At 31.7% G+C, this 24,391-nt stretch overlaps 1 protein-coding gene across 1 annotated transcript in view; it reads right to left on the minus strand.

Annotated features, from left to right (window-relative positions):
* Positions 1 to 24,391, minus strand: part of LOC128991511 (adenylyl cyclase 78C-like) — a 178,129-nt gene that overhangs the window by 95,829 nt on the left and 57,909 nt on the right. Inside the window, exon 4 of the mRNA XM_054414450.1 lies at positions 19,831 to 19,856. The gene's annotated coding sequence lies outside the window, so the exon portion shown is untranslated. The remainder of the gene's footprint in view (positions 1 to 19,830; positions 19,857 to 24,391) is intronic.

The raw sequence follows: 24,391 nt of genomic DNA on the forward strand, positions 1-24,391 counted from the left end.
TTAACATCACTTGAATGATCTTAATTCATTGGGACATTTACACATGTATATTGGGAGATATTATTGATGACAACACAATCATGATAGTTGTTTGTGTGTTTGGCAACAATAAAACAATATTGTGTATCGTCATATGTGATTAAACCAAATATAATATATAACAGTTTGATTGTAAACTTAGAAAAGGTTGATTAAATTGGAAATCTTTTGTAACACCGGCTCTTTAACTGGTCGACCATAAAGGTGAACCTAAAATCGTATATATTGTTTTAGTTTTATTTTTACAAAACGTTAACTAAGATAACAAGAGAATGCAGCAAGTCGATGTTTATAGTTGGTTACACTGGTAAAATGACGTCATAATTTATATTACAAGAAGAAGCAGGTTGGCAAACTGCCTGGCAAGAGTCCACTCACCCCTTTTGTTGATTTATACTTTAGCACTTTAGGGTTAATAATATTATGAAGTTAATTAGAAACTTTAAAAATTTTATTTTCGAAAAAGTTCAAGGTACAAGTTTGCAATCATGTTATAATAATGAAAGTGTACACGATTTACTACTTAACTACCAATAAATAAAATTCGGTTGTTAACATTTAACAAAATTCAATAAATCTCCAAAGTCCAAAGTTAGTTTCTCTTCTATATTATAGGAGTATCCAGTTATAGCTTACTTTTCTCATTGTAGGCCTACTTTTGACGGCATCAAAAATAAACGTAGTTAACAATCTTATTTGTAAAAAAATATTCTTAAGACTTATTTATTTGTCTTTAGTGTTATTACTTAGTTTGAGTATATGAATGAGGATCATGTACTGGTATGGTTATAGTGAAGGGGTTTTTTTTAGTTTAAAGTTGTCCTTGCATTGCAGAGTTTGAACTATGGCCTCCTAAACATTTTTTCCGCATTATAACCACTATTCCACAAGCATCCGTTTGAGAATAGTATTGCACTAATTCTATACATCTAGAAATTACTCGTGTAAGTGGGTGAACCGTCGGAGCTATATTTAGAAAATATGTCATTTTGAATCTTCTCCAATAACTCCCGCGATGAAAAGTACGTCGCTTCCGATTCTTTTCCAATCAATCTCATAATTCCTTCGTAAATTCGCTATCAATCATTGATACATTGTTTAATAACTCATATTGATACAACCTTAATAAGCAAAACGGTTTTCAGATAGATGTGTCAAAAAAACTTTTTGAAATATTTACACATTCTTATAAGACTGTTACAAATGAACTGCCAAAAATGAGTATTCTGTGAAAGTAATTACATTATTTTATTTGAACAGTTTCAACTAAATCTTTGATCAAAAGCCAACATTCGACTCACTAATTTTGTTTAAACTTTCTTAAAATAAAAAAAAAAACATGTGTTTTCATTATTAACAAGCATACAAATTAAAATATTAATACTTTACATCTGATAACTTAAAACCAGTAAACACAGCATATAACAAAAACTATACAAATTCATTGTTCGAAATCGCACCCAGAAACTTTTTAGTCAACTTCTTTGAAACATAACCTTTTTCTTTTTGCAGAAAAATTATTTTCGCTGACAAGACAACCACAGACATTAAACATCTGATACTGAATTAAATGTTTGTCAAGATGATGCATTTGGCGGCCGTTGAAAGGAACAGCAGAAAGCTCTCAAGTAGAACAAACAAAGATTAAATTCCACAACCAACATTTGACTCCTGAAATAGCATCCGGGGAATACTTCGCGACTACATACAACCTACATAGACATGACACGATATTTGTGTTGACTTCAGATATGTGAATAAATGGATGGAATATTTGCATCTATGCTGAATAGTTAACTGTTTAGTAAGCAAAATAGGTAAGTTGTTAATTGGCAATTACTAATAAGCTCGATGCAGATTCCATTAATCATCGTACAAAAAGTGGCAATGTTGCCCTAGGTTAGTATTCGAATATAGTGTCTCAGAGTCAAACATTAGTTTGTAATTGTAATTTCCAAAACTCAATTAGTTAATTGAATGTAACAAATATCCCTTTTATTTTAAATTCAGTCTAAATATTCAATTAGATTGATGGTTGCAAAACAATACATTGACAAGTTTCTTTTAGCAAGGGAAAGTACTTCTTGAATACGAATATAAACAGCTCTGTTTGAAAACAATGACAAATATATATTGCATGAATTTAGATTTATTACATCTTTGTTTCCACTGCAGAGATTAAATTGAATCAATTTCTATAACTGGAAGAATTACTTTTAGAGGCTTGTGTGATGAGTATAATTCTGCTGTCTATGGTACAATACAAAGAAAATATACTTCTCTGTGGATAATTAGTTGAATAAAGCTCCTGTAATAAAATCGTTCATCAAAATAAGGCAACAACCACAACAAGTAATCCAGTAACATGAAATATTACCAAAACATTGACGTATAAACACAATTTATTTACGAGCTATAAGTTATTCTTTTGTAATATAATGTAACACTTAATTCGAGAAATCAGTTTGTTTTGTATTCTATTAGCATGTTTATTATATAATTTATGTTAATTATTTAGTCAGTTATTTAGTTTTGTAAGACCGGAACTAAAGCTTGGCATCGTAAATAGATTTTTTTACGAAGTCGTCCGTATTTTGAAATTGTATAACATGGACACCTGGAAAATACAAGTTTCCGACTGGAATCCCTAATGTATGCACATACCATTGGGGAAATGAATTATGCATTTGGGTTTCCTTCATGTTATACACATATCTATAACACAATTTTAAACAAAAAACCTTGTTATTGACTTTGCGTATAAATGTGTACGCCATCATAAAAAATACATGCAACAAGTTTAAGATTAACCTCATCACGGGCTAAGCAAATACGGCATTGACTTTAGTTAGTATCGTATTTATTAGTAATAAGTAGTTAGAGAACTAGTAAATTTAAATTAGCTTTCCCTTGAATGAAGAAAATAAAACTCTTAAAATGTTTTGCAGTTGGATGAGTTAAATTAGACCACTTATACGAGTTTTTAACACGGTGAGGACAAGCCTTTGTGGTGACATGAGCGTAAGAACAACTCTACAAATGATAATAATATGAATCATACGAATTCCCTTTGCATCTTAATCCAGTACAAAAAGTTTATAATAATGAAGGATATTTTTTTGAGATGGTAGATGGTAGATCGAAAACTCGAGAACTACTTGGAAACTACTTAGCACCGTCTGCTACTCTATTTACAGTAAGTAACACATGTACTGCAAGTGCTTAGTTAAACTATCCTTAAAAGTTAAGAGCTATACATCGTATGAAACGAAAAAGTTTGAATTTATAACATAAAATACACAGAAATATGTATATTTTACTTCAGTTTCCAAGGCTAAACTTGTGAAGAAACTTTAATTTAGTGCTGCAGATAAATAAGTGTTTAAAATATGATTTATTTAATTTGTTATTTTAGACAACATGTTTCTATTCTTCGTATAGAAGGTAATTCACGCTCCATCAACAACACTAGCTGGTGTTGTTGCTCAATTACCGCTCATCTTGGCTCATGTTTTGTTTTAGAGATGGATTGTTTCCTCTTCTTTATACTTTGTATTACGCTAGTCTAGTTTGTTGCAATGAGAAACAAATGAAACATTTACCTTGTTGGTTAGTAATTAGATTTTTATTTTCGTCTAATAAAATCGACGATTTTTATTTTCGTCTTTTTTTGATATTTTGTTTTTGTTATTTACACGTTGTTAAATTTCCATCTGAGTGTAGTTTTGTTATTGGTTGGTTTTCATTAATTATCTTCGTGCATTTTCCTAGATTTAAGTTAAAATCTATATTTATAGCAAATCCGTTAGCGAAAGGTATGAAAATATTAATTCCAACACATTTTCCATTCAATTACTATTAGTCAATAACTGCAGTGCCTACGTTTACCTGTAAATAATGTTTATTTTTAAATTTTTGCAACACTGCAAAGCAACACAACCGAGCTATCCGTGTCCTAGGCTGGGTAGGTTCGTGCCAGCTGGTCGTAGCCACCCTTCCCCATAAACAACCCCCTCATCCCCATAATGCAATATCAGGACGACCTTGTGCATGGGGTTTATGACTAGTCCTAAAGCTGCATACAACAATCATTCTGTACAGTGTGCAACTGAAAACAATTTTAAAAGCAAGTGTGAGGTTGATAGGGAGTGAGCTGGTCTAGTGATAGAACGCGGGGGTCGGTTCCAGAGGTCCTAGGTTCAAAACCCGCCAAACATCAATGGATTATATCTGTTTGAAATGCTGTTTGAATGTTTGTATGTATATATGTGTTGAAAATGCTGTGAGGGGGTATAGCCTGGGATAATGTGTAAAAATAATTCCGGACTCAAGAACAAAAAAATTTGTGTTTGGTATAGTTTACAATATAATTAACTTTTGGAATAATTATAAGATCTCAGAAAAAATTAGAGAGGTGGTTGTAGTAGTAATTCTGGAATTATTACTGTATCCCTGTCCTCGAGGCTAATTAAAAAAAAACACAATTCACGAATAAATATCTACCCGTACAATAAATCAGAGTATCCCTTTCTGACAAAGTTATGAGAATTTTTTAAATATTTTAGGATAAAACATGATCACAATGATAAATCTAAAGGGGTTTTAAACTATAAACCAATATCGGACAAATATTTACCGAATAACTAACTCTGTGATTGGAAAGGGTGAGAGGAACAGCGAGATTTTCCCATAAATCTTAAAGTAGCCTATTAAGATTTATAAAGCTTAATGGAACTTTAAGTCGTGTTTGTGCTAAAATGGCTTATATCTTTGAGTGAGCTTTAAAGCTTTCTTTTACTTTCAAGCTGATAAAGTTTGTAGTAACGTATGTAACTATTGTATGGTATAATGAATAAAGCTCAATATCATCAATCAATTATTAAGTTTACCAAAATGTAAAATTGTAGGAAACCCCCTTTTGGTTTTATTTGAATTCTTTATTTGAGAGAGTAAATTTTTGTTATGAAGAAGCGCTTGTGCTAATTTATGACGGTAATATTACTCATAACATTTCTAATTGAGATAGAAACTAACACTAAAATAGATTTGTAATGTAGCTTTATATAAATTACTTACACTTACACGGTAACTCATAAAACTTAAGAGTATTAGTAATTAAAAATTTACTATGTACAATCAGAATTTTAGTAATTGAATCTCAAATATTTGAGTTTCATGACCGATTTGCGTATGAATCTTAAGAATTGGCAAGTCAATTTATCAATGCAATCGTCGAAAGTGATCCGTTATAGTTACAATAAACAAATTAGAGTCATAGTTACAAACTACATCGGATTGCTTGACATTAACAGAATTAGCTTAATGCTTTATTTGAAAAGATTCTGTAACGCGCTAGTAGATTTTTCATGAAAATTATAAACGATTGTTGCCTAACATCAGCTTAGTAGTAATATTTTTGTTGACTATTTTAAAAAAATCACCAAATCAATATGTGCTTTCTCTATTACAAAAAAATTAAACATTATATGACAATCATTTCATTTTTGTAGTCAATCAATTTCCAAACAAATCCTAAAATCTCTTGCAAATTCAATCTGTGACTGTGTTATAAAGCCAGTTCATGAATCAAATTTATTATATGTTTTAAATCGTAATATATTTATTACAGTTGTATATCCAAATCAAATATTGGTTTATACAAATTACTTCTAGGAGATATCTACTTATAACTTGTTAGAATAATGTGTTATAAAAGGTGTCACCTGTATTCATAGTATATTTATGATGATTACTTAGATCTTATAATCAATGGGTCTCAGTTTAGTATAGCTGCTAAAACACACGTCAGGAATCGATGAATTAATTTATGAAATCGTATGTTCAATCAAAAAATAAACAATACCAATAAATATTCTTAATAAGTTTAAGGATATGAAATTTAAATAATTTTACAAAGGCCAAATGTACTGCCAAAAAAGCGAAAGTCTCAGTAACTTTATAATTGAAATAAAACTTGTTGAAGTGACGTAGCCAATAAAACCTCTGCACGCCATCATCAGTTTATAACGTCACAAACCCTGGATGACGTTGGCCTTTGTATGAAGTCATAAAGGTTTTATCGAGTCTTGTATAACAATCAGATTAATGATATGATTCCACAAGAGACTTTATCACAGAATTTACTTTCCAAGCTACAAATAATCAGCACTTCACATGGTTTTGATATACATTACTTTGCGTTTTAGTGCATGCTTGTTTACTATTAAAAATATGTATGTTTAACAATTTAAGAAAAACATGTTTGGACTTAAATGCACAAATAATGTTTAATGAAAAATTTTGGGCTCTTTCTCTAGGACAAGATGTGTTTTTAACAGGCCTCTTAACGTAATGAAGAGCAAACACCATATTTTTTACTTAAGTTATTTGTCAAAAACTTGTATAATCAAATTACGGTTTCGATGTACATTATGAGTTGTAAGTCTTATTTCAGCAATAAAGACAATTTGTGAATAAAGAGAGGGTCTAATAACAAATTTTGAAAACACAAACTTGGTTAGCTATGTTAGCTATGTTCTAGTTTAAAGTGACATGACTGTTAAAGATTTTACATTGAATAAAGTTTATCTTAGGACCAAATCGTACAAAGTTAGGTAAAACCATAGACTAAGCAACCCAAGGGAGTATGTTTTATCTATGGTAAAACCAATATCAGAAGAAACCTTTGAAATGGGCTTACAGTATAATATGTCAAGTTTATAAAAAACCCTCGAAAATAGTTTGCCAATATTTTTAGAAATAAATAAGAAATACAATATACTGCCACTATAAGAGTCTGGTAATCTTTTTCGTAAAAAAAAAACGGCCCATCCTCAACATCTGAAGTGAAAGCTATCTTAGGACTCCAAACTGTTCAAAATAGTCCCCGTATGGTAAAAACTTGCATTTCTTTGAGTGCTGGGTTGGAAGTGGGGGCAAAAATACATTATTTACAAAAATGATTAACGAATATTTTTTCAAACAAGCATGGTCCACATAATATTGTGTAAGTGAACGGTTACAGAATAATAAGAGAATATTCTTTTTCAGAGGCGTTTCGTATGACATTATACTACACCAGTAAATGTCAATCGCAGCTGGGGAGTCGAGCCATCATTTACACAAACTGACATTTACTACCGGGACTGCGACCTACCCCAACATAGGAAACTTGCATTGATTAATATACAGTACATTAATTAAACGTACACGAAAAACGTCACACACGAACGTCGTACACGTATCCTTATTTGCGAATTTCTAAATCAAAATAATAAGCTATTTACTAGAGTACATCCCCTTAGACACTCTAAAAGCTTTGCTACAAACCTTTAGACCAAATATGTGATAGTCCACAATTAAATTTTTCGATTGGAATTTCGATGATTATTTCAGAAATATGAGTGGACATTTGTTAGAAAATAGTTTTGAATAACAATAAACATGTTCATTATTACGGCTAATTTAAACCCACAGGGGTTTAACTTTTATAAACACATCTATATTGCTTCATTATTGTTTAACATTTATACAATTTTTTTTTATAAAATAGTAGTCTTGTTAATGTGTTTACTAAATTTTCGAAATAAATTCATGTTGCATGACCTAAAACATGCTTCTTTGTCTGGTAAAACATCTTTAAGGAAATTATCACTAAAGTTTAACAAAAAGGAATTTAAATTTTCTGTGAAAGTTAGCATATTGCAAGAAATGAAATAATCAAGGTTTGGGCATTCAAGGTTTTTTATAAAATTACCTACGATTGTAGAATGTGATTGAGTTCTTAATCGTTTTGTAATCAATTTACCCCCCCCCCCACCCCCTCCCAAAGTTCTTAAAACCAAAACTCATAACAACTTGTAAAAGAAATGATGGCATTCATACTGATCCTATTTTGTAAGGGCGCAGTCAATTATTTTGTACCACAATGAAGCAATAATAATCATAGCCTACACAGCATCAGATTATTTACCTGTTCAACAGAGACTGCCAAGTTTGCTTGTTCTGCGCCAAAAGGGGGTTTTTACGATGATGTTGTGTGTGAGATAGAATAGGTCAATACCATCAAGAGTTTTTACGATCAGTATAAACCGAGATTTGTAAAAGTGGTGTTTTTATTAACTTTTCAACGTCCTCTGAGAGTATGATTGACAACTGACACAAAATAAAACTCACACTTCCTGACTTTTCTCATCTATTCACTCTTTGTCGGCTTACATTACCAATAAAATATATTTTTGTGACAGTTTTTTTTACTATTGACGAGAAACCCCTCTTATTTATTATGAGTAGAACCATTGACTATACACAGAATAGACTTCATATGTAATATAAACTCTTGAAGTCAAGAAAATAGATGAAGTTCAGGACCATCTCACCAGAGTTTACTGGTCTCAACAGATTGCATCACGTTTTTTGGCTTCAAATTATTGCATTACAAGAGAAGTCTATTCTGTGTATAGTCAATGGTAGAACTATAAGTACATAGTGGTTCCATAAGACAATTCGATATTTTTTACAGCTTAGTGGTACAGTTGACTTTTATTTTTATAAATAAATGGTGAACGGGTAATAAGAAATAAGAAATAAGATATTTATTTTCCCATTTTTTTACATTAAATTGTTTACAACATAACTGTTACACTACTAGCCATGGCATGACCTATAGTATACTAAGGATGAGAAACATACTTAAAAAAGAATAACTGTTAAGCTATATAAAACAAATTTTTTATTTTCAAGTTAATTTCAGTAGCCACATATCTACATGTTCAAACTAAATTATATTACTTTAGGGAAAATTTAGGACCTCCAAGGCTTAGCCTGAATGGAGGCTCCATTTATACATAAATTTTAAAACTAAAAACAGCTCTAAGTCTTTTCAAGATGTCCTCATTGCACAATTCCCTTAAAAAGTAAAAAATTGTTAACACATTATTTAATAAGTTTTTTTTAGATTAAAAACATGCTTTCTCCAATTTAATTCACTATTTAATGTTAGGCCAAGATATTTTATTTCCACAACTGTTTACATAAGTATGTCTGTTTACATACTTCAACAGATTTAAGGAATTGCATTATTCTTTTTGTGTCATTTACTAGTTGAGTTGTACGGGTCAAATGACTAGTTTCTTAACCTGGAATTTAATTTAAGCTTGCTTGTGTATATCTCGTTGGTCAGAAAACCCAGTTTGACAAGAAATATACATTTCAATTACTCTACAAGAACGAGATTCTGTAGTTATATTATAGAGTGTGTAAAATAAGTATTGAAACAAATCTGTATTTTTGAAACAAAAATATGTAGAAATATTCTGTTTGTAGCATTGATTCTTAACAAAGGTTCCGTAATTGTTTTCACCAAAAACATTGTTTCACCCCCCTGACAGGGTAGGGGGGACTTATTTTTTTAAACAGCAACCCCTATTGTTAACAAAGGTTCCGTAAACCCCTCATTTTTAATGGTTTATCAAAAGAAACACAATGACGCAAACCCGATATGAATATCTCACCCCTAGCCAAAATGGCAGGTATTCCAAAATGGGTGCTTTTTCACATAAATCAAAAGTTGGAATCCCCGCCATTTAAGTTAGGGATGAAATATCTACCTCAGGTTTGCTTCATTCTATTACTTTTTACTAACCCTTTAAAATTAGGGGTCACTCAATAGGGGTTGCTGTTTGAAAAAATAAGTAACCCCCTACCCCCTACCCTCTTAGGGGGGGCTAAAAAATATTTTTGATGTAAAAAATTACGGAACCTTTGTTAACAATCAACGCCACAACCAGGATATTTCTATCTATTTCGGTTTAAAAAATACAGATTTGTTTCGAGACTTAATTTACACACTGTATAAGCCGTTATGTATTTCCACTAACATTTCCTTTGTAATATTATGATTTAAATAAAGAAATGTGTTAAAAACAGAAGGATGTCTAACTAAACTACTGTATATAAAACCCCCCACGAGAGCAATGAGTCGTGCTCAAATGCACAATACAGGCTGTAAACGGTTTTATGTAAACGCCAACGATTTCAGTCATAAAATGCAGTTATTACCTACAAACGTGCATGAGCAGTTAATGTCTAAACTAGATGCACTGGTTTTAAATTGCAAAAATCTAAACACTGATATAACTTATCTTTTTTATTACTAAATCTATCAACAAAGATTTTTTTCTTCATTTCTTGATTCACATGTTTTTTTTTATTCCATTTTCATCCAGTTAATTGATTAGTACAGGTTTTATACTTAGTAGTTTGTTTCTTTTATCATAAGCATAGTGTTATTTCTGATGTTTGACGAATAAATAAAACACTGCTTTTAGCTATGACGCATAATTTAATAATTAAGGAGGTTCATAATACAATTCTTACATTAATAGATCAGATAATAGGACAAATTGCGAATCAACTCCATCATTAACTTTTCAATCAGGCAAGTAACTACCTTATTGTTGTAGATGTGGCATTGAGACGTTCGTCTGATCTGATCATACCACGCAAAATATGAATTGTTGGTGACATATAGACTATAAACTGATGTAATATATACAATGTCTTAATTGGAGTTCTCAACTTAACCTAACCTAACTTTATATTTTTACGATAAAACAAAAAGAATATCTTACTAATATTACAAATGTGAAAGTTTGTGTGTTTGTTTGTTTATTTGTTTGTTTGTTTGTTTGAAGTTGAATCACGCATTAACTACTGGTTGGATTGGGCTGAAATTTGGTATGATGATAGCTCACCTTCCTGATTAACATATAGACATATTCTTATCTCAAAAATCCTTTCGAGCTCCACCCCAGTTTTTGCATTTATGACAATAGCTAATTTAAAACAAATAGCAAAAAAAGCTTTGATATACAATGAGAAATTTACTTTTTCTATTGTTTAGGTGCAGTGGTAGAACATTATGGCTATGGTAGATGTGCTACACTATAGCATACCGTAAATTAAAAGAACCAAATTTTCTTAAACCGTGTCCTCTCCCATTGCAAACGCAAAGCCAATTATAACTGCAATAAGCATTTTATACTTTCTAAAGGTTTCGTCCAGTGATAACTTGACCAAAAATATCTAATGTGCTTTTAAAGGCTTCTCTATTTTCACCCCACGCTGTAAATAAAACATGTGATTGGAATTTCTTCCATTTGTTTTGATTTCCTGTTCATATTTCGTTGTTTTTTCATCACCAGTATGACAACACATATAATGTCCATGATAACTTTTTAAATTAAGTTTTTGTACTTATTTTTGAGCCCATTTTAATTTATAAAAGGATTCTGCACACCTACAGGAAAATATCTTTCTAACAGTATGCGAAGATTCACACGATTCCTACGATGCACACGAGCTGAGAAAAAAGGTTTTAAAGAAACATGCTTGCCTATTAATATATAGAAGATACGCCAACCCCAAACGAAGAACGGGTCCTCCGCTGTAAAATTAATATTGAATTGAAACTAAATAATTTTACATTCAGAAGATTTAATTGGCCAACGAAGCTATTTTCACCCGTTGCTGACAGTGATAATGTTTGGTGAAGATAGACTATGGACGGTAAAAAAACTTTCGATTACTAACCGTAAAACGCAAAACTTTAATTTAAATACATTCTTAAATAAATCTCTCACACCCTTTTATATTTTTATTTATTTACAATTTGTTTTGTAAGTATTAAACTCTTCCCAGAAGCCACATATGAGCACCTACCTTCCCCTCTTTGAACTTTTATGTGTGGTCTTGTTTATGTGGCCAGTCGTTATGTGGTAATGTGGCAGTTAGTCGACGATGAACGGCGCAGTTACATACTATAGGCGTAGGTCTTCATTTTCGACACACTAAATAGACAGCTACTTTCATTTAAAAGCTGGAAAATCTGTTATTGTCTAGGTCGTTTTAACAATGGAAATTAAAGGATTAATGTTCATAAACTTACATTAATAGGAAATATTCGGTTGAACCATTCCATGGAATGCAGGAGTCACAGTTGGGTCTAGAGAAATACCCAATTTTACAATTACAATGCTAGTTAATACGGGCTTTTAAACAATAATTATCAAGGAAAGGTACATGAGTAATTAGTAAATTTCCTAACCAAACTGTAATAGTGTGTTTTTTCTTATAGTTGGCGTCTTGCTTTGACCACTTGATATTAACAGTGATAAACACCAGCAATATTTCAGATTACGTTTCTACTGATAAGTCCATCAACCAATCCTTTTAATTATTTTTTTATTCAATTAAATTCAGCTTAGTAATAATCGCAATAACTTTCATTGAAAGAGGTAAAGCAACCTTATTCAAACCTGCCTATTCCTTGTCATACACATAGTAGGTGCGGCGGGTGCTGGTCAGACAACAGATGTGTCGTGTTATCACCAAGGACGACAACTGGTGATAACGCCAGACACGACAACGCCATTGTTTGTTATCACAACATATCTGCGACAGTCACGCCGGGCGTTGTGATATTCCTGTTATACTTTGCTTAGTAGAGGATTTGATTTGGAATCATTAATACTTTACTTATTAAGGTTTGTAATATAAATTGTGCAAACCTTTATTTACTGATATATTTATTTTTTGCCCCAGGTAATATACTGTAGATTTTGAACGTAGCCTATACTTGGAAAACTGTTTAAAACTTGCTTTCATTGAAATACATATTTAAAACAGTTAGAAAAAGGTTAGTAAATGTTTTCGTAGTATTCACTGTTACCAGTGTACAAAACAAAATAGTTAATCATGAAAGTAATTTATTCAATAACCACAGTAATATAAACTTAAGGTATTTGAAAACTCTCCACGACCGCGAGGCTGGTGACATTTGTGACACTGTTTGTAAACAAGTTAGAAACGGAAACATTCATTATACAATCACGTGGTGGGTCCGTGTGTAGCTTGGAACTCGTCTTGAGCTTCGTTCATTTGCTCCCATCAATAACTTTAAAAAATTTAAATTTTTTAAACACAATAAGTAATCATTTAAATAAATTTTTCAATGATAATCATTATTTGGCTTTAAAGATGACAAGTTTGCGTATAAAATAAAAAAAAAAATAAATAAAATCCCTTGTAAGCATTTTACAGCTTTATTACATTATTTAACGACTTATTTATTTATCATTTCAACAGCGATACACCAATTTCCATACATAAGATGGCCAATGCATTATTACATTAATTATTACATATTCAATGATAAAATAAAATTTTAATTTAAAACATATATTATAATGTTGTCTTAATATTATACAAAAAATAGCTACAACTTCCGAGATAAAAGATGGATTACACGATGTTGTTTAATCCCCTGTGATGTTTTTGTATTGACATGTTAAACCTTCAGAGAGTTGAGTAACATTTTTATGAGATGGCGTTCTTACACAACATTTGTTATTTAACATTATGAAAATGTAAACACCTTTTCGGTAAAAAGAATAAATCATTGAATTTATTGAAAATGTTTTTGAATGTGCTTATACGTATTCAATTACCAAGTTAATTGAGTGAATATAGCGTCAATCAAGGACTAATGATTTTGGTATTATTGGTTATTTTGGTTTATGTTGGGTCAATGGCTCGTCAACCACCATGACGGATTGACCCGGAAACACAAAAAAGCCAAGGCATAGTAATCATGGGCTGATAATTGTGGTATCAGTATAGTTCATGTCTGCACTCTACCAGATCACCCCTGGACGTTCCAAGGGTATGCCTGAGACCCCCCCCCCCCCTGAGATGGGAGTGTTATGTGTAAACAAAAAGTTAAACAATACCACCAATCTAATTACTAAGTAAGCTTTCATAGCTATTAGCCCCGCGGTTATTTGAGTTTCGTACGTTTCTTACTAATTAACCCTATAATTAGGGTAACCCAGTCGTCGGGCAATGCAAATTTGTAAATGTTAGTAGCGTCCGTTAACCCTAATTAGAAGCCAAGGTAAGGGGGTTGAATTTACAACAAACACTATTGTTAAAATGGGTTTTCGTGTTTTTGTGAATTTGGAATTTCTAAGTTTTCTTAGAACGGTCCATACTGTGGCATTATAACAAGCTTACGTCGACTATTTGTTCATATAGCATCATTATTTAATTGCTCTGGTGGTTTTATGAAATCGATCCAGAATCAATCAATTTTAAATTGAGCCAGCAAACTTTATATTTAAAGGAACACTATAACCACTTGGTAATCCAGACAATATTATGTCCATCAAAGGGATGCTCACTATAGCATAAACCTTTTTTCACTTCAGCGAAAACGGTGGTTTACATTACATAAACATGTGTTGAGGAGTCATAGAAGTATTTTTTCTTCCTAGTGGGAAAACAAATCAGCTGGATTCCAGGACGTCAGGTGTACATTTTTTTTACTTTAAATTTAGTCAGCTGATTCTGTGGTGAAAAAGTCCCAATTGATACAGATGATAATTGCTTGTACGTTACAATCATCATTTCAAAAGTTATACAACCCAGATGTACGTGTTCGGGGTTGTGCAAGTTCGTGCATGTTTGTCGTAAAACCCCTCCCCATAAACTACCTCCACATCCCCATAATGCAATCCTATGATGCCCTCATGGGGTTTATGACTAGTTCACCGCATGCAACCTTTACCACACACATAATAAATATGCATTAGTGCTTAATGCACAGAACATAACTGAGGCATAAAATAAAGTGGATGTATTTCGATGCAGAATTGCGACTAAAGTTCAATATATTTTGTTCAATTCAGTATTGGTTAAATGTCCAAAGTGAGCTTTTAAAAATTAAGATTAACAGTTTTTTTAAGCTGTTACCATCCAGTAAATGCTGTTTGAGAAATAATTAAAACTATTATTATTTTTTTGATTAATCAACGATAAGGTTTTTTTGTTCAGTAGGTACATATTTCTTTCTTTAGCCTTTTACGAATCTGTTCTTTAAATAACATTTTTTAAATAATGAAGGGTAGATAAAGAAAAACTTGGACGTTAATGATATTATAATATTTTAAACTTGATACATTTAAAGCCATACATTTTTGTTTTGTGTTAAAATTAAATAGCTGTATACTTTTTATAGTAAAATTTATGATAGTGCAGGTATCAAAGTAACGCAGTTTTTCTATGCCATTTCTGAATATTCAAAGTGGTAAACAAGTCGTAATACCGGAGATATTTATTTAAGTAATTTATGTATGACCTTGGTGTCTAATTTAAGCTTAGAGTACAATTAATTGATTACATTTCCTAAATTATACGGTTTAACCCCGTAATTTTTTAAACTAGAAAATTCTGTTACACCATATAACAAAATAACTGTATATTGATATGTATAAAATCCTGTCCCTACAAAAGTTCAAATAATGTCAGTAAAGATTGTAATTATAAATATTCAATGGAGTATATTTTGTCGCTGAAGGGTAAGTGTACGCCAAAAAGGGCGGCAGGGTTTTCTCATAAATTTTAGATGTGGAGAGTTTTCTAAAGCTTAATGGAACTTTTGTTACTCCGTTTGGGCTAAAGGGGCGTAAGTGCGTATCTTTATTTGAGTTTGGTGAATATTTGAAATTATTTCACACCATTGTATTTACGTTAGCGAGGAGAGTATTTTTAATCTAGCCATAAATGTATTATGGCTTGTTTCAACAAATTTTCCAATTAAAACGGAGATTTTCAAAACTACTTTTTTGCGCGCGAGGTATTTCGCCGTTTGCAATACTTGAAAACGACGTTAATACTTATTATGCCTGAATGGATGGAAATTGGAAAAAATATTTATGGTTACGATAATGTTGTTACAAAAGTACACCTCTTGACATTAATTAAATTTGTTTATATTGTACTAATTGATTTTTTAACGTTGTAAAAGTACTAAAAACACATTTAATAGGGCAGTAGCTAGTTGATTATTCTTAAAGCACGTTATTTCTTGTCTTGAGGTCTGGGAATAGATCAAAACCTCAGAATGAACCTGATGACTTTTGGCCTTGCAACAATGTAGTTTCCAGTGATTTTGTAGTAAATGATCGTCTTAGTTTAATAAAATTGGTCTACAAATAATTTTAGTAAATTATACAAAAGGATTTCAACAGTTATCTTATAACGTTATACAATTCAAAAATTGATAATAATTTTTTTAATTTAGTCAGGATGTGGAATAAAGCTTTATATTTAGTACTTATTATCATTTAGCAGTACTTAATAGTTTACAGTAACCTAATACGACTATTGCTTTTCTGAAATACTTAAGATGAGAAATTTCAGATCTCTATAAACGAAAAACTATTCGAAATTGAGGCTAGTGAAATCAGAATTTCAGTTAAAGGGTTAAATCCAGAGAGTTATTTGCTGAGTCGGTCCTAAAACAGATCCCGCTTAGGCGTATGTTAGAGTAGGACCAAGTTAGCTGTAAACCACAGTCATTCACAGAGCAGCGTGTTCATAAATATCCTACAGCAATGGTCAGTGTTCAAAGAGAATGTTTAATAGTGAGGCCTGCGTTTTAGAGGATATTGCACGTGTAGTAGTAGTTGCGCCGAGTAGCATTTGCGCCGCGGATTAAATCGTGCTTCCAGCGCCGCGGAGTTTGATTAGTTCAATGATGCAGAAGTGACGAGGGTCATAATTACTTACACATTACTTGACTGAGTTGCTTGTAAATAGTGTCGTTTTCCATACTCCTAATTAACTTGTACTAGTAGTGCACTGTTGCACAAAAAAAATGATGAAACACTTGTATACCACCACATCCAGTATTGAGTTAGTATAGATATTTTTCCTGAGCTATAATAATTATAACCAGTAGATATTTTCTACTTATCACATTACTAATTTAGGAGTAAGGGCGACTTTGGTTTTCCTATGAAATTTTTAGAAAATAGTTGCACCAGGATAGTCTGCGGTGCTATGTGGAATGCAAACAGCTCGTCATATTGGTATTGGTATTAGGGGGATTTGCTAGGGGTATATATCCCCATACCTTTTGTAGTAACCCACTCCCTTACGTTACCTTTGGTCACTCAATGGTGTTGTCATTGTCAGTTTCGAGTAGAATTTAGCAGAATGAACATCGTCGAATCCACACAGAAGGGCTCAATTTTCAATCATTTCGTCTACTACAATTGACCTACTGTAGCCTACATTATATCATCGATAAAAACCTTTCTGAAACCTCTAACCGAATAAATGAATCGATAAATAATTTCGAACCATGCAATTGCTTACAATCGACATTTACAACTGTTCACAACAGTTGACTTGTACTCCCTAGGGACTAAAAAGGCTTTTTACTACTGGTGATTAAAACGTTATATAGTTTAGACCATATGGTTTCGTCTTTTGTTTGCTATCTAAAGGTTATACATCGAAGTGAAGGATCACGGGCTCATACATAAAACCCCATTATAAAAAGGTTTGTCATAATTACAGGTTCTAAAAAAGTTAACCATGTAAATAAATCATAAATCAATAACTTGAGGGGGGGCAAGCCCAAAATGACACTTCTAGCTACCATTCGTCCCTCTGCTATATCATAAGATGTACAAGGACACCTACATCGAAAACATTGGTTAATCAAAACGGGTGAAAAGTTATTTAACAAAAAACCTTATGGTATCAGGTACACAGTTTCATTGTGTGTTAACACTTAGCTAAACTAAACAGACAATACCCCCACCGCAGCAAACCTGCCGACTAAGCGAATTTCCATTTGTCTGAATTGATTTTCAATTGAATGTATATAAATAAAATTAGGTTTAACGAGTACCTAGGTTAGCTGCTACAAGGAAACTATTAAAGTGGAGTTTTAGTAAAATGTGGATAGCTTAGTATAAAATAAATAAATTTGCCAAAAATAAATAAGTTTGATCAAAATATATCCATAAACAAGCAAACTAAAATTACTCAAGTTATCGCGTTCACGGACGTATATAAATCTATACAAAATGAAAAAGTAAATTGGTCACGGGCCTAGTATATAGGTCTTACGGTGCCACCTGCGGTAATAGCTACTTCCCTATAGGGAATTCGAATTTAACATTATGGTACAGAAGACGTAAGTATCGTTAATTTATTTATATTATACCTATGTGTAGGTAAATAACAACAGGTTTCATTCCGATATCGGTGGTTCGTAAACTTAATCAAGGTGATTCAACCTTCATGCCAAATTTAATCAAAATCGCACGAGAAGCGATAAGTCTAGGCCGGGAGCGCGCCCGAGTTCACGTGCAAACCTCGCACTTTCAAGTTGATGATTTTTTAAATATTGGTGGGAATGGATGGGGATTTGTAATGTTTATTGAGTTGTACAATAGTATTGAACATTTGCATAGGCTTGTATAGGCCGAAAGCAGGGTTTTTAGAAAATGGCTAAAAACTCACCCATGTTATTCTTATGGAGAAAAAGTGCCTAAAGTGAGGTCATATTACTATATTATACCTCCTTTATATTTAATGGGTCAATAAATTAAAGAATTAGCCTTTTTAGCTGATTTCGAATATAGTATATGAGGATTATATGTAGGGATATGTAGTCAAAGATCAGGATTTTTGGAATTATTGGCTAAAAAATGATCCCCATGTTATTTTTAAGGGGAAAACGCCTAAAGTCGGGTATCTTTGTGGTATTGCCACTACACGTTTTAGAGAGTTATTTTGTAAACTTAATATGTACTTGTATTTCTAGACTTAAGATAAACTTAAATTGATATAAGGCCTGTCTCAACTCCCAGGCTTCACGAAGCGCAATGTATTACTACCATCAAACCTGGTACAGAAACAAACTATTTTTTTAGTAATTTCCTCTCTTTTGAGTTATTGGTAATTAATTGGTTTTAGGTAGCCCTTATACTGAAACGGCGGAGTGTACTGTGTATTGTTTTCAACCAGTGAACGATATTTGCATATATTTTTGGTGTCATCAATTTTACAGTTAGGTCTATTAGATTTAAAATTATGTGTAACCAGCATGGGTCACGAGGTGACTGCATGCGACCACTTTACGCTGAAAGTAAAATGTGGTAGGAACATAAGTCCTCAATAACCCTATTAGTACAGTTGATTGGTTCCGCCATTGTTAACCTGACAAAACTGCTAACCCTCATTTAATTAGCTGGCGCGGCGCTGGTGCTACGCGGCGCAAATACTACTCGGCGCAAATACTACTCAACCGATATTGCATACATTAAGCAGGCAATTTGTGTTATGTTTAACATCATTATTTGTAATTATAACGGTAAAGTATCTTAATTACTACTGTAACATGTCTTCGAAAGGCTTACATATCACGTCAGTGTTTATCTTAAGGCATTTGTTATTACGTATCAATGATTGTTTAGGTATTAAAATAAGTGTACATTTTTTTCCTAAATTTTTTTAAAAATGTAATAAATAAATGGAATCGATACACAATCGTAGTAAAAAGATACCTTTACTTGGAAACCACGTCAGTAGAATACTTTAACTGTTCTTTGTATATAAATGTTCTCTTAAATCAAATAAATCTCACCTACCTACTGGCACAGAAAACATATTACTATAACCTTATAGTATATAGTAGTATGTTTTCTGTGCTACTGGAGGAATACGAAAACTGCCATTAGGTTCCTACACTAGTACAATAATCACATTGTACAAGGTTTTAAAGGCAACACTAATATTAAATCCCATTTAAACTCCTAAGTATGTAAAGAAATCATGCAACTGAAAAGGAATGACAGTGTACACACTCTTTGATGATAATTTACCCTTGATTGATTAAAAATGTATAGTAGTATTTATTATTTTAATACTTACGGATTTAGTTCATTTGAGGACAGCACCTAAAACAGTAAAATTTTGATAATTAAAACCAAAGAAATTATAACATTCGTTTTTATGAGTTAAATATAATACCTGCATATAAAAAAGTGTTAACTTAAAAGAATGCATGAGTCACATATGTTATGATTTTCGATTATAATTGGATTTTGTTTCAATTATTTAATGTTGAAATATAGAAAGAATTTTAGTAAAAGATTTACAATTAAAACAGATTTTCAAAGCACTTATATGCCCTAAATATCTGATTGTCTACATGAGTAAGTGGAAATTATTAGGAACTCGAATCGAGACTAAATAGATAAAACAATTACGCGGGCTTTGAGCATAGTACATACGGATATGTAGCGCTGCAATTAATATTGCTGCCAAGTACTAAATCAAGGTACATATAATTAGTTCTACATCGAAGATGTATAAATGGATTGCACCAAATAATAGTGTAGCAACTAAGCGTATGCTTTACTCGCGAACTAACTTGATTAGCAAGGGTTTATAAAAACAGAATGGCAACAATGTTTCAGAGGGATTATGTAATTACTGCTGAAAATTCCTTTTATTCCTTTATGATTTAGAATAACAACACAAAACAGTGTTATGTTGTAGATTGTAACTTTGAACGAGTCACAGTTCAACGTTTTACTGTTCTCAGTTTCATGTTAGTTGTCGAGCTTTAGAGTTTAACTGCAGACCGTAAAAGCTTTTGCCATTTTTAATTCCTAAAACAGGGATGATACTAGTTACCCTAGTTATTTAACAAAGTAAACCATGGTATAACCAACATAGTAACATATTAAAATAGTATAACCAAGTTCAGACGTATGTTGTTGAGAAGCTAAACGAATCAATTGGTCGTTTATAAGTATGCATTGGATATCGGTAAATAGTATATTCATTTATTTTGTTCCTACTGCATGGATATATAATTGTGTATTACAAAATGGGTCATGTAACTTTGTTATCAAAACACACATAAGAGTACTCAAAAATCATAAAACTATAATCATTCATGTGATAAAATAACTAGGTTTTTATAGTATTATCTAAAATAAAAATTACAATAACTTGTAGATCTTACTAAAATGATCTGTGATTCTCTAGAATTTGCTTGAAATACAATGCTATTGATGGTGCTTTTCGATAAAATTGTTAAGAACAATGCGATTTAAAATATGTCATTGATGATTTGATGTAACTTAATCTTATTTTGCTATTTATCTTAATTTGGATTATTTTAGTACCGATTAAGAAAATAAGAAATATTGGATATCGCATACACAAAGCAAAACATGATCTGTGTAAGCCTGACTAGAAGTCTGTGTATGATAATAAAACCTTTTGGATACTTTTTTTAAACAAACGAAAATTTTATGGGTTAGGGGTACTATAGTATATTTCGTACCTAGGGCCGAAAATGAGGTTTTGCCGACTCGAGATAATTGTTAAGTTCGAGACAAGGTCGAGAATTTAAATGATCGAGAGCTGCAAAACCATTTCGGTCCGTGGTACGATCGCTAATTTTCACCACACTATACCCTAACCACTATTCACCTCAATAATATTGCACACTGATAGTCAACACAACTACAACTTTAAGGGTATGTGAATAAATAATTTGAGGAATCAGCAAAAATAGTAATAAATAGTTGCTAGGCAGCGGCGACAATAAAACAATTCTATTGCAATGCTATGGATACTGATTGTGTATTTCATATGCATTCATGTTTCAACAAAGCAAGCGGGCAGCTGATTTTGCGGCCCTAGGGATGTAAAAACTTGCTCGGTCCCCAAATGATGGTGACAGTTGGCATGGCCAACAAAACGTAACTTTCAGCCACCAATTAACGTATGTAAAACAGCTAAAAACATCATAGTGCGGTGACAAAATCATTAATGAATATTAGTTTTTTAAATAAGGAAAACCTAGAGTGTTACATCGCATACTTATTGAGGGCGTGGCCCCATTGTTAACGGATAGTTTACTCGTATTCCTCACGCAATTACGTGCCTACTGTTCAATTCTTACACCTTTGGGGCCACCGAGCGCTAGTGGATATGATAGTTTCTTGCAATAAATTAATATGATGATGTGTAGTGAGTTATATTGAGAAATAATGAGAACTACATATAAAATATGTTTTTGATTAGATAATGATGTGAGGTGTATTTATGAATATATTATCAGTCGATGAAACTATTGTACAGCTCATTACATGAAAAATTTTTCATGCAAGTTAAATTTATTTGAAGTGAAGATAAATACAATGGACGTTAAGCTATTTAATTTTTGCAATAAATCTTAAACTAAAAATGTATCCAGCCATATTGTAAAATTTATAAATAAACAACTTTTTTTAAACAACCCGTTTTTAAACGCACTAAATGTAGAAAATAATTTATAATTATGTGGAGAGTATAAATACTTGTACGATTTAAAACAAAAAACGTGGGGTGCATGCAATAGATAATACAATTTCACCTATTGAACTAATGTATTATTATCAATTGCATGCACCCCACGTTTTTTTGTTTTAAATCGTACAAGTATTTATACTCTCCACATAATTATAAATTATTTTCTACTTTTTAGTGCGTTTAAACACGTTTTGTTTGAAAAAAAGTTTTTTTATTAATAAATTATTTTCTACTTTTTAGTTTTTAATGTGTATGGATGTTAAATCTATTTCAAGCATCTATAAGATAGAGGCATGTGGGAAATCAAAGGTTTATTTGAGTTTCTTTTCATATAATTATGTATTAGATTGAATGTATGGCCTACATCCTAACTATACATAGGTATATCAATCTATTTAATTGATTGTTTACTTTATAGAATACTAAATACATAACAATTTACATTATTAACAAACACCTTTATATTTGCAATCAGATTGTTTGTCTTTATTTTGTAATGTTTGTTTGTATAAAGAATCTCTTGGGAGCATAACCTGTACCTCTTAAGCTCTGCTCTTCGAACTGTCAAATTTAAGTATTTACAGCTGACTTAAATTGATATATTTACATTCATAAAAAATGTAAACATGAAAAATTTGGAAGCCCATGGGGCGTAGCCCAAGGGAAATATGAAAATAAAAAGCTTATGCTTATACGATCTAATAAAGATGTTTTAAAATACAATAAATACAGTACAAATATTTTCTATAAGTTTTGGCAGATCAAAACAGATTTAATGGTCTTATACAACCTTATCTGAATAGTATTTAACGTCCCAGTTATAAAATGGCTCTAGCGTTAGAAAACGTGTTCTTCATTGAACGATAGCTTGTGTAATTAACGATAAACAACCGAGTTTTCCTTCTCGACCTCTTACGCTTGGACTGCGTAAACATTAATTGAGGATTTTAAAATTGAGGGAAAAGTTTTAGAGATTTACAGCTATTCAATCCAGAAACTTGACCCACTTTAGACAGAAAACTTAACTAGGTCAAGTTTTAAGCACGAAAAATATTATCAATCCTTTCTCTCCTAGTTGTTTTTATTTTGATACGTTAAGTAACACAAAACTTAGTGTTTAACAATGTGTCCTTTAGGTTTAGCTCAGACTATACGTTATCAGATTTAAAAAATAACAATAATTCACATCAAAAAATGTTAATGGTATATGCTAATTCAGCTCTATAGGTTAATTATTTTGGCGGCCAAACATGGGGATGCAATTTCAATAGTCTTTTATGGTCAAATATATGTCGTCAAGAAAATTTTATACTTGAATTCTTCCGATATTTCAGAATTTCCCATGCCAGACACATAGTAGGTGTGGCTGGTGCTGATCAGACAACAGATGTGTCGTGTTATCACCAAGGACGACAACTGGTGATAACGCCAGACACGACAACGCCATTGTTTGTTATCACAACATATCTGCGACAGTCACGCCGGGCGTTGTGTGACTCCGGCTCTACTTTGATTACAGTTGAGGTTTTGATTTGGAATCATTTATAGACAAATACCATTATCAAGCATAACAGTTACACTAGTGCCTAGTGAAGTGTTTAAAACTGTTACATGTAAAAATCTTGAAATGGTGTTACAAACTGAGTAAGTGTCAAATACTGCAAATCAATTTGAAATATTACCTCAATGGAACGTATTAAAGATTAAAGGGTCAATGAACAAGCATACTTCATTGTGCTAAGAATAAAACCAGACTTCTCCAAAAGACTTAAGGTCAAACTATATCTTTTGACTATGGGCTTAATTAGATGTTCTTTTTTGTAAAAGTTTTATCCAGCTTTATAAACAAAAATAATTTAGTAAGTAAGCAACATAGTACGATATGTTGTCACAACAACAAGCAACAAAAAAAATAAAAGGAATATTTAGTCATACTAAAAATATAGATTAGCTCATTCTCTAAGTGGTCCATGGTCCATTTCACTCATTTATGTTATTTTTCTAATCATTCATAATAATTGTAAGATCAGTTCTCAGTTGATGTTTAAGAATATTTAAGATTTTAAAGATTAAATTTTAGATATTTGTATTTAACCACTTTAAAATTAGGAATTAAGGCAGT

Source organism: Macrosteles quadrilineatus, unplaced genomic scaffold (assembly GCF_028750875.1).
Source record: "Macrosteles quadrilineatus isolate MER2022 unplaced genomic scaffold, UCM_ALF_1.0 Scaffold_4__1_contigs__length_99947679, whole genome shotgun sequence".
Classification (NCBI taxonomy): domain Eukaryota; kingdom Metazoa; phylum Arthropoda; class Insecta; order Hemiptera; family Cicadellidae; genus Macrosteles; species Macrosteles quadrilineatus.